The 11,249-nt window shown below is 47.1% G+C and overlaps 1 pseudogene across 1 annotated transcript; it reads right to left on the minus strand.

Moving 5' to 3' along the window:
• Positions 1-1,957: 1,957 nt before the first annotated feature.
• LOC308515474 (actin-related protein 2/3 complex subunit 1B-like) lies at positions 1,958-3,145 on the minus strand (annotated as a pseudogene). Its single transcript has one exon. The product of its transcript is annotated as an actin-related protein 2/3 complex subunit 1B-like (transcript).
• Positions 3,146-11,249: the final 8,104 nt, after the last annotated feature.

Below are 11,249 nucleotides of genomic sequence, written 5' to 3' on the forward strand. Positions count from 1 at the left end.
AAAGGGGAAATGTGGGTGTCTGTTTTTCTTACACATTCGACTATCACAAAAAGAAAGTCATGGCGTCAGTTATAATCCTAAATGCTGGGACAGAGAGCCTCACCTCTCCCCTGCATTGTCACAGTGTCTGGAGTTGGAATACCAGCCAGTTCAGACAAGGCGATTTCTTAGGAAGACAAACCCTTTGAAAGGGAATGTGGTTCTAGGGGCAAGCCCTACATGAGCCCCGTTCTCCTGGGCTGTGATGAGCTGTGAACTCCTAGCAGGCAGGGGCGACTTGTGACCATACAGGGTCACTGCCCAGCCCAGAGAACCCACTGCGGCACCCCTTGCTGGCTCTTTGTGTCTCTAGGGTAAGGGAGTGTCTGGGGCTCCTGTTCTGGTAGCACTGGCCCCTTTGAAACGGGTCCCACAACAGGGAACTGTCCCCTTGCTGAGCTGGCCTGGAGGCGAGGGAAGCCATGCCTGACACCCACCCGGACTCCTTGTAACCCACCTCACACCTTCCCCTGACTCAAGTTTCCCAATCGGCTTTTCTGGCAGAAGCACAGCTGTAACTACGCTTTAATAGTATTTTACAGTAACCAATGTATTTTCTTATGGACAGATACATACATGAGTTTTGTGATCATTATCAGGAAAGAAATATGAGCAGTGGCTGATAAGATTACATGAAACTTATTTTCTTTATGTAAGTTTTGAAATTACTCAACCTTCTTACAATGAGCAAATGTTTTAGAAAATTTTTGAAAATGTGTTCTAAGACAAGGAAGTGCAATACTCATTTAGAACGGACCAAGGCTCCCCCGAACTATGCCTTAAATGCCACCATCCCCATGCCCCTCAGGCCCTCAGCTCTCCAGCTCTGCTGGGGTTTCTCACCTGCAGATAAAAACATTCTCAAGTCCCTCCCACCTGGTCAAATAGAACCCTCCCTCACTTTATGGTACATTTAGGCTTTGGAATACTCCACTAGCAGGAATTATCCGTGCTTAGTCTAGTTAATACTGGGGAGCAACAGCCTTTACTTGGTACACAGATAGCAAAACCTGGTGCAGAACGTGGGCCCAGTCTTGTTAAATGCAGTGTGTAGGTGTATATGTGTGTAATAGAAAAAAGACTGAAAGTATATATACCTAGATACTGTCAGTGGCTATCATTATGCCATTATTTATAATTCTATTTTATTTTTGGTACTTATATGTGTCTCCCAAATTTCATGTGAACATATACTACTTTTGTCAGAAAACAACTCATAATAAATGTGGCAAAGTGCTTTAAAACATTCTGGTTTAATGTGTCATTTAAGACCTGTTTCCTTTTTTATGCTCTGTCTGGAAGACTTTTTATTAATCATCACCTGAGGATATTATTTTTTATTGATTTTAGAGAGAGACAGCGAGAGAGTGAAACACCAATATGAGAATCATTGATTGCTTGCCTATCATTAGCACCAGGGATTGAACTCGCAACTTAGGTATGTGCCCTGACTGGGAATCAAACTTGCAATCTTTTGGAGTATAGGATGATGCTCAAACTAACTAAGCCACCCGACCAGGGTTCTGTCTGCAAGATTTATCCATTGATGTCACTGGGGGTATTAAAGGCCCCTACTACGACCATTTGACTGTCAATTTTCCCTTTATGTCCATCAATATTTGCTTTATATATTTAGGTGGGTTGGATTGACTTTTTAAAATCATTATATAGTGTCCTTCTTTGTCTTTTTTACAACCTTTGTTTGTTTGTTTATGTACTTATTTTTCATGTCTACAATTGTATTTTTATTATCTCCACGTTTTGAAGCAGTTCTTGACCAGCAGAGTGCATTGGGGACATTTTTTTACAATAAATGAAAGTATTTGTTTAAGAAAAAGACACGTGTTCCTTCAAATAGGTAAGAAAAGCTTCCGGCCTCCTCTCCTCCCTTTCCCCTGTGGGGACCCAAAATGGTACCCTAGAAATATTCAGCAAAGTGACCCTTAGCTTCCCTGACCCCTCCCCCAGCAGCTGGGAGGAGGCCAACATTTTCCTCACAGGTCATTTCATCTTGAGGTCCTTCAAGGCTGACATCCCAGATGCTCATGCCCCTGTCCATGCCCACGCGGTGGTGCAGAACTGCAAGCACTTGCCGGCCTCCCCCTCCCCCACCTCCCGCGGAGCACGGAGATCTGGCTGATGCTGTTTTTGTGCAGCCAGTCTCCGCCCGCCCCAGCCACGCCGCCCTTGTGGAGGTTCTGGAAGGGCTCACAGGCTGGTAAGCCGGCTGCGAGCTTTGTTTGGGCACCTCCTGCCGCCCACCGAAGCTCAGCGCCCCCTAGGCACTCTCGTAGGTAAAAGGCACCGGAAAGCAGTCAAGGTCTGCAGCCACCAGACTGTTTCCTGCGACGAAGGTCAGGAAGGTCACGGCTAGCAGTGACAGCGTTTTAAGAGGCCAGATCGCGACTGCCTTCTTGTCAGCATCAGCCAGGCACATCGTACAGTCGTGGCTGACCCAGGTCAGGCGGCTGCCCCTGGCTGAAAAGAAGACACCGTGTATCCAGAGGCAGCCACTGCTGGACTCAAAACAACAGCTCCCAGACGGCGTCTTGGAGCCCCATGGATGGGTGCTGGCCACTCCTGCACTTCCTTTATGGAGGCTGAGAAGATCGGGCACTTGAGTCGCAGGAGCCTGAGGCCAGGAACACGCTGTTGGGGTGCCAGTCCCCGCTGAGGACGGTGGAGCGAATGGACTTCTTGATGTGCTTGCACACCCACCAGGCGTTTTCCTGCTCGAAATAGCAGATGGAGATACGCGGGAGCCGCTGCCACAGCGAACTTGTTCTCATTGGGGGCCCAGCGCACACAGCCAGCAGCCAGGTTGATCCGCAGGATGACAAGGGTGGGCTTCCACTGCGGCCCTTAAGAGTCCACACATACGCATTGCGGTTTGTGCCGCAGCTCACAAGACGGTTACTCTCCGGGGCCCAGTCAGGCCTGTCACCTGCCCGTTGTGCTGCCTGAGTCGGTGCACCCTGACCCACTTGGCTCTGCCCTTTCCATAGGTGTCCACCTCTGGGTGGTTGGGGCAAATGGCAATCTCCGGGTGGTCCGTCTGCCAGGCCTGGCAGCTGATGGGCTCCACCAGGAAGCTGTGGCAGTCCATGGCTTCTCAGTTTCTCAGGGCTCCAGGCCAAGGACTCTGGGCAGTCAACAGGCCAAACTGGCTCTGGGACCCGCAGCTACTTCTTCACCTTTAAACCTTTGTTTTAAAGTCTCTGATATAAGTATTGCTACTTTAATGTTTTAAAATTTCTATTTGCAATGAAATATCTTTTTCCATCCCTTTCCTTTAGTCTGTGTGTGTCTTTCAATCTGAAGGGATCTCTGAAAGACAACATATATATGGATCTGGTATTTTTGTCCATTCAGCTAACCTGACTTTTGATTGGTGCATTTAATCCATTCACATTTAAAGTAATTATTGATAGGTACATAGTTATTGCTATTTTATTATTCACCAGAGGCCTGGTGCACAAAATTCATGCACAGGTAGGGTCCTTAGGCCTAGTCTGTGATCAGGGCCAATTGGGACCTTCTGGCTGCCGACTGGGGCCTTTCTTCATTCTGTGCTGCCCCCTGGTAGTCAGCGCACATCATAGCGAGCAATCAAACTCCTGATGGGACACTTTGCATATTAGCCTTTTATATCTACACTAATAAAAGACAAAGATGCTAATTGACTGTACCTTTGCTATGCCCCAAGCCATGCCCACCAGCCAATCAGAATGACTATATGCAAATTAATCCAACCAAGATGGTGGCCGGCAGCCACGGAGCTGGAGCAAGCAGGAGGCTTGGTTGCCCGGGCAATGGAGGAAGCCGAGCTTCCTGCCTGCCCTGAGCCAGTTGTGGCCTCTGCTCATGGCAACAAAGTTTCAATTATAGAAGACAAATAAATCCCAGATACCTGCATCCAGCCAGCCTCACTGGAAGCTTGGGAGGCTGGGGGCTGTGGCCAGCCTGCAAACAGCCATCAGCCCCTCACCCAGGCTGGCCACACCCTCATGGGTGAGGGTACCCGCTGGGGGGCTTAGCCAGCCTGAAAACAGCCCTCAGCCCCTCACCCAGACTGGCCAGGCACTCCAGCAGGACTCCCCACCCTGAAGGGGCTGTGGCCAGTCTGGAAACAGTCATCAGCCCCTCACCCAGGCTGTCCAGGCACCCCAGGGGGGACCCCTGCCCTGAAAGGGCTGTGGCCAGACTGCAAACAACCATAAGCTCCTCACCCAGGCTGACCAGGCACCCCAGGGAGGGACCCCACCCTGAAGCGGCTGTGGCCAGCCTGCAAACAGCCATCAGCCCCTCACCCAGGCACTCCTATATAATAAAAGGGTAATATGCAAATTGACCCTAACAGCAGAACCACTGGGAATGACTGGTCACTATGACACACACTGACCACCAGGGGGTAGATGCTCAATCCAAGAGCTGCCCCCTGGAGGTCAGTGTGCTCCCACAGGGGGAGCTCTGCTCAGCCACAAACCAGGCTGATGGCTGCCAGTACAACAGTGGTGGTGGGAGCCTCTCCCACCTCTTCAGCAGCTCTAAGGATGTCAGACTGCAGCTTAGGCCTGCTCCCTGCTGGCAAGTGGACATCCCCTGAGGGCTGCTGGGCTTCTGGGCTGCCAGAGGGATGTCTGATTGCCAGTTTAGGCCCAACCCCCCAGGCAGCGGGCCTAAACCAGCAGGTGGTCATCCCCCGAGGGGGCCCAGACTGCAAGAGGGCACAGGCTGGGCTGAGAGACACCCCCAGGTGCACAAATTTTTGTGCACAAGGCCTCTAGTATATAGATATTTATGTTCTCTTTTCCTTCTTCTTTTTTTAAAACATATTTTATTGATTTTTTACAGAGAGGAAAGGAGAGGGATAGAGAGTTAGAAACATCATTGAAAGAGAAACATTGACCAGCTGCCTCCTGCACACCCCCCACTGGGGATGTGCCTGCAACCAAGGTACATGCCCTTGATCAGAATCAAACCCGGGACCCTGCAGTCTGCAGGCCAATGCTCTAGCCACTGAGCCAAACTGGTCAGGGCTCCTTCTTCTTCTTAAAGAAGTATATTTAACACTAGAGGCCCAGTGCATGAATTCATGCACTGATGGGGTCTGGCCGAGCGGCCCTGATGGGGGCCGATGGGGGGTGGGACTGCTGGGGGGAGGGGCCAAGGGAGGGCTCTAAGGCGTGTCTGGCCCTTCTCACTCAGCCCTGATTGGCCAGACCCCAGCAGCAAGCTAACCTACTGGTCGGAGCATCTCCCCCATGGTGGTCAGTGCAGGTCATAGTGAGCAGTTGAGTGGCCTTAGTATATCATTAGCATATTACGCTTTGATTGGTTGAACAGATGACCGAACAACTGGACACTTAGCATATTAGGCTTTTATTATATAAGATTCTTGTAATATTGCTTTGGTGATGATGAACTCCTTTAGCTTTTTCTTGTCTGGGAAGCTCCTTATCTCTACTGCAGTTTTAAATGATAACATTGATGGGTAGAGAGGTTTTGGTTGTAGGTTCATGCTTTTCATCACTTTAAATATTTTGTGCCAAACCTGTTTTTCAGAGTTCCTGTTGAGAAATCTGTTTTATGGGAGCTCCCTTGCAGATAACTGTCTTTCTCTTGCTGCTTTTAAGATCTTTCTTTGTAACCTTTGGCATTTTAATTGTGTTTTAGTTTGGCCTCTTTGGGTTCTTCTTGCTTGGGACTCTCTGTACTTCTTAGATTTGTATGGCTATTTGGTTCTCCAGGTTAGGGGAGTTTTCAGGCAATACTTATTTATTTATCTTTGTTAATCCTCACCCAAGGATTTTTTCTATTGATTTTTAGAGAGAGTGGAAAAGAGAGGGAAAGACAGAGAGAAACATCCATTTAAGAGAAACACATCAATTGGTTGCCTCCTGCATGAGCCCTGACCAGGGCCCAGGCCAGAGAGGAGCCTGCAACCAAGGTATGTGCCCTTTACTGGAATAGAACCTGGTACCTTTTGGTCCACAGGCCAACACTCTATCCACTGAGCAAAACTGGTGAGGGTCAGGCAATATTTATTCAAATAGGTTCAGAGTCCCTTGCTCTCTTCTTTTTCTGGTACCCCTATGATATGCTTGATGTTGTCCCAGAGATCCATGAAACTATTCTCATTTTATTTATTTATTTATTTATTTATGTGCTTTGACTGGGTGTTTTTTGGTACTTTGTCTTTTATTTACTTATTTGTTAATCCTCATCTAAGGACATTTTTCCATTGATTTTGAGAGAGAGAGAGAGAGAGAAAGAGAGAGAGAGAGAGAGAGAGAGAGAGAGAGAGAGAGAGAGAAGAGGAGAGACACAGAAAAAGAAACATTGATATGAGAGAGACACATGGACTGGTTGCCTCCTGCAGGTTTCCTGACCAGGGCCAGGGATTAAGTCTGCAACTGAAATACATGTTCTTGACCGGAACTGAATCTGGGACCCTTTAGTTCATAGGCCGATACTCTACCCACTGGGCGAAACCAGCTAGGGTGCTACCTTATCTTTTAAATCACTAATTTGATCCTCTGCTTCATCTAATCTGTGGTCGATTCATTCCAGTGTATTCTTTTTTAAAAAAAATATATTTTATTGATTTTTTACAGAGAGGAAGGGAGAGAGATAAAGAGTTAGAAACATCGATGAGAGAGAAACACTGATCAGCCGCCTCCTGCACATCTCCAACTGGGGATGTGCCCGCAACCCAGGCACACGCCCTTGACCGGAATCGAACCCGGGACCCTTCAGTCCGCAGGCCGACGCTCTATCCACTGAGCCAAACCAGTTTTGGCTCCAGTGTATTCTTTACTTCAGTTATTGTATTCTCCATTTCTGACTGGTTCTTTTTATGTTTTCTATTTCTTTTTTTTAAAATCCTCACCTGAGAATATTTTTATTGATTTTAGAGATAGATGGATAGATAGAGAAACATCAATGTGAGAGAGAAGCACCAGCTGGTTGCCTCCCATACATGCCTCAACCTGAGACCGAACCCCAAACCTAGTTATATGAACTGACCTGGAATTGAACCCACAATCTTTTGGTGCATGGGATAATTTTCCAATCAATTAAGCCACCCAACTGAGGCTTTCTCTCTCTCTTTTAATGCTTACTATCTCTTTGTTGAAGTTTTCAATAAGTTCCTTGAATATCCTTAAAACTAGTTTTTGAATTATGTATCTGGTAGATTATTTGCCTGCATTTTGTTTAGTTCTTTTTCTGGAGACTTTTCTTGCTCTTTAATTTGGGACATGTTTGTTTGTCTCCTCATTTTGGCTGCTTCCCTGTGTTTGTTTCTATGTGTTAGGTAGATCTGCCTTGTCTCCTAGTCTTGGCAGAGTAGCCTTATATAGCAGGTGTCCTGTGGGGCCCAGTGGCATAGTCTCCCTGATCACCTGACCCAGCTACTCCAGGAGTGTCCCTTGTGTGGTTGTGTATGTCCTCCTATTGTAGTTGAGCCTTGTCTATTGTTGACGTGTCAGTGGGTAGAATTAACCCACAGGCTGACTGACTGTGAATATTGGCCACAACCACAGCATAGAAACTGCTGTGCAGGGGCTGACCCCACAGAGTGGGATTTGCCCCAGTGGGGTCTGGTGCCTACCAAAACCACATTTTGGGTATGTTGTTTGTAGAGCTAATCGGCTGGTACTTTGTTGTGGTCTGAAGCCGGTTATTGCCTGTGCTGCTTCTGGGGACTCTTGGGAGGAGCTCCAGTGCTGGTCAGTGTTGGCCACTGCTTATTACTGGCCCAGGGCTACCTGTTAGGAGCTACAAAGCTATCAATGATTGGTAGCTGCCTGTGATGGACCTGGATATACATGAGAGAGGCCATGTTGTGAACCAAAGCCAGCTACCACCACTACTGGGCTTGCGGCTGCTCAGCACAGAACGCAGGGTCACCGAGGCTTGCTGCAGCCTGCTAGATGCCCATAAGGCTCAGCTGCTGAAAGAGCCTTGGGTAGTATGCAAATGGGTGAGACATGGTCTCAGGGAGTCACCATGGTAGAGCAAGCGGTGTTCACCAGGTTAATGCCAATTCAGATTTGGCACCACTCAGCAAGCCTGGGGCCACTCAGCAAGTCACAGGGCACATTACACCTAACCCAGCTGCTGCCCACTTGGGGCCTGCGGCACTTTGATGATTAAGAAAGATTGCAGTGTGGGCCAAGGCTGGCTGCCGGCTGCCGAAAGAACCTCAGGTGGTCACGAGTTGGATGGTGAGGAGTCTCAGGGAGTCATCAGGATGGAGCTAGTGGAGTTCACTGACGAATGTAGATTCAGATTTGGCTGAGCTGGAGGAGGACTCAACACAGGGACAATGGCAGTCATCACTTCAATCCTTGCTCTGAAGCCACACAACTCAGTTTCTCCCCTATGTCTCTGGCACTCCCCACCTCCACTGAGTCACCGGCCCTTTGCCAGAGCCCAGGGTGAGTGTCTGTCAGGGAGAGTCTGTGTGTGGGCCCCTTAAGAGGATGCCTGGGTTTCCAATAGCCCTCCGTCTCAGCCTCACCCATACGGACGAATCCTTGCTGATTGTTACAGCCAGATGCTTTGTGGGCTCCTCTTTTGGCTCTAGTGCTCTGGACTAGGGATCTTGGTGTGGGGCTGGGACCCTTCACTCTGCAGGGGGGACCTCTGCAGATGAGATAACCCTCCTGATTCTCAACAGCCACATGTGGGTGTGGGGCTATTAATCGGTGGGGTGCCCTCTGTGTCTCTGCCTGTTACTGGTTGAAGCGGGATTCTTGCGATGTCGCAAGGACAGAAATTTCCTTAGACTCGCATGGGGGGGGGGGGGGGATGAGTGATACTTATTTTTGTGGAATTAAACCCCTGGTTTCCAAGGTCCTATTTCCTTCTCTCCTGCCATGGACAAGTCCAATCTTGTTTTCAGCAGGCCTAGTATTAAAGCCACTACCCAGAGTTTCTTTCCTATTTTACAGCACAGTCCAGTCCAGAATCTGGCTAGCTTAACTTGTGTTCCAGCTGCAGTCCATTGGGTGTGGGGGCTGCATGGTCATGGGCCATGCGGCTGCTAAGGCCACATGGTAGATTAGCACAGGGAGGAGTGCGGGTCATGAAGTAAGAGAGTGCAAGGGAGCAGGAGCGAAGCAAGAGAGCAAGAGAGCGGGAATTCTTTTTTTTTTTAAATATATTTTTATTGATTTCAGAGAGGGAGAAAAACATCAGTGATGAGAGAGAATCATTTATTGGCTGCCTCCTGTATGCCCCCTACTGGGGATTGAGCCTGCAACCCGGGGCATGTGCCCTAACTGGGAATTAAACTGTGACCTCCTGGTTCATAGGTCGATGCTCAACCCCTGAGCCACCTGGCCAGGCAGAGAGGGTATTCTTTGTCTGGGGTTTTAACTTCCAAGATTTCATGGGCTTGCAGTGGCTCCAGCCTCCTGGCCAATGATCTTTTTTCCAACTTAGACTGACAGGCAAGCACCTTCATGTCACCCCAACTTCACTGCCCATGCACCCATTATCCCATTTGTTCAACCCCTTCATTAATATTAATAATTAGGTAATTATGATGATAACAGGACCAGCCTGCTTCTGCTCTCTGCCCCTCCTACCAGTCTCAGTGTGACTTCTTGTTTATATCCTTAGTTATAGGACTTCTGTTTAATTGGTCTTCCTGTGGTTCTCCATGCTGATTTTTCTATAAGTTAGTTGTAATTTTGATGTGCCAAGACCACGGCCAAGGTCATTAAGATTTTATTTTCTGTTTTTGTTCCAGAAATGTTATAGTTTTAACTCTTACATTTAGGTCTATGATCCATATCCAGTTAATTTTTGTATATGGGTCCAGGTTGATTCTTTTTCATGTAGAGACCTAACTATTCCAGGACCCTATTGAATTGCCTTGGTATGATTGTGAACAATCAATTGTTCATATATGTGTGGGTCTATTTCTGAACTTTTCTGCCTTATTCATTCAATTTGTTTATCTTTACACTAATATTTTTAATAAGTCTTGAAATCAGGTAGATTTAGTCTTCTAACTTTGTCTTTTCTTTTCAATGGTGTTTTGGCTAGTCTACATTATACTCCTTTGGTCTGTGCCAATATCACACTTTTAATTACTGAGTGGTTGTAATGTGTCTTGATTTTTATTAGTGCTAGTTCCTTCAGAGTGTTCTCTCAACCACTCAAAATCAGAGGCAGAGCCCCGCCCCCCATCTCCATGCTTGTATAATGCCTGAATTATTCTGTCCCCCAGGAGGGTCTAGGAGAGCATATGGGAGAGAGGAGGAGGGAAGCAGCCTGCTCTTTCCTCATGAGGAGATCTTATGGAAAGGCGCCTGCTGTGTAGTGAAGGAGCCAACTTCTGAATGGAAAGATATGGTCAGATTCTGTCTAGAGTTCTCAAGGTCTAAACATTTCAGACATAAAGACACATTCGTTTTGTAAATGATGATAGATCACAAGTGAAGAGGTTAGGAGAAGTTCCCATGGGTTTTCTTTGAAATTCGTTCACAGCAGCTTGATAGGATTTGTATAGAGAGAAAGTTTATTGGCATGTATTGAAGGAGAGGAGAGACAAGGTTGTTATTTTAGGCTGACATGTATGAGCTTACATGTATATGTGTCTTTTCTTCAAGGATTACAAAATCCTTGTAAGCTTTACAAATGTTAAACTGCCCGACAATCATTAATCCTTCTAGCACTCCTATGCAATGAAGAATACAGTTGAATGGTTGAGATGAATGTAAATAGCCTCCCACCTATGCTTACCCATCCCAACCTGAACAATGAATGATGGAAGAACCCCTTTTTATGTGTTGTGGCATATTAATGGGGGCTCCAGAGTTCCTACGCAAGAACACCCACCACACATTATTTTTAATGCTAATTATATAGAAGCCTATTCTAATAGCCAGAGATATTTCTCTGACCAACTTACACATCGTTTGGGAAAGAAATCCTGCAAGGGAATTCTGTTCAGATAAAAATATGTATTTTTTACATAAAATATTTTATGTAAATATGCACACATATATAAATTTACATATTTATAAATTGTTCTTTAGGAGACAGGAAGAACAATTGAATCATTTCCTTTATAGAAATTACTAGTGGCCTGGTGCATGAAATTCGTGCACGGAGGGGAGGGTTCCCTCAGCCCAGCCTGCACCCTCTCCAATTGGGGACATCCCTCTCACAATCTGGGACTGCTGGCTCCT

Source organism: Myotis nattereri (genome assembly GCF_964212035.1).
Source record: "Myotis nattereri genome assembly, chromosome: 3".
Lineage (NCBI taxonomy): Eukaryota > Metazoa > Chordata > Mammalia > Chiroptera > Vespertilionidae > Myotis > Myotis nattereri.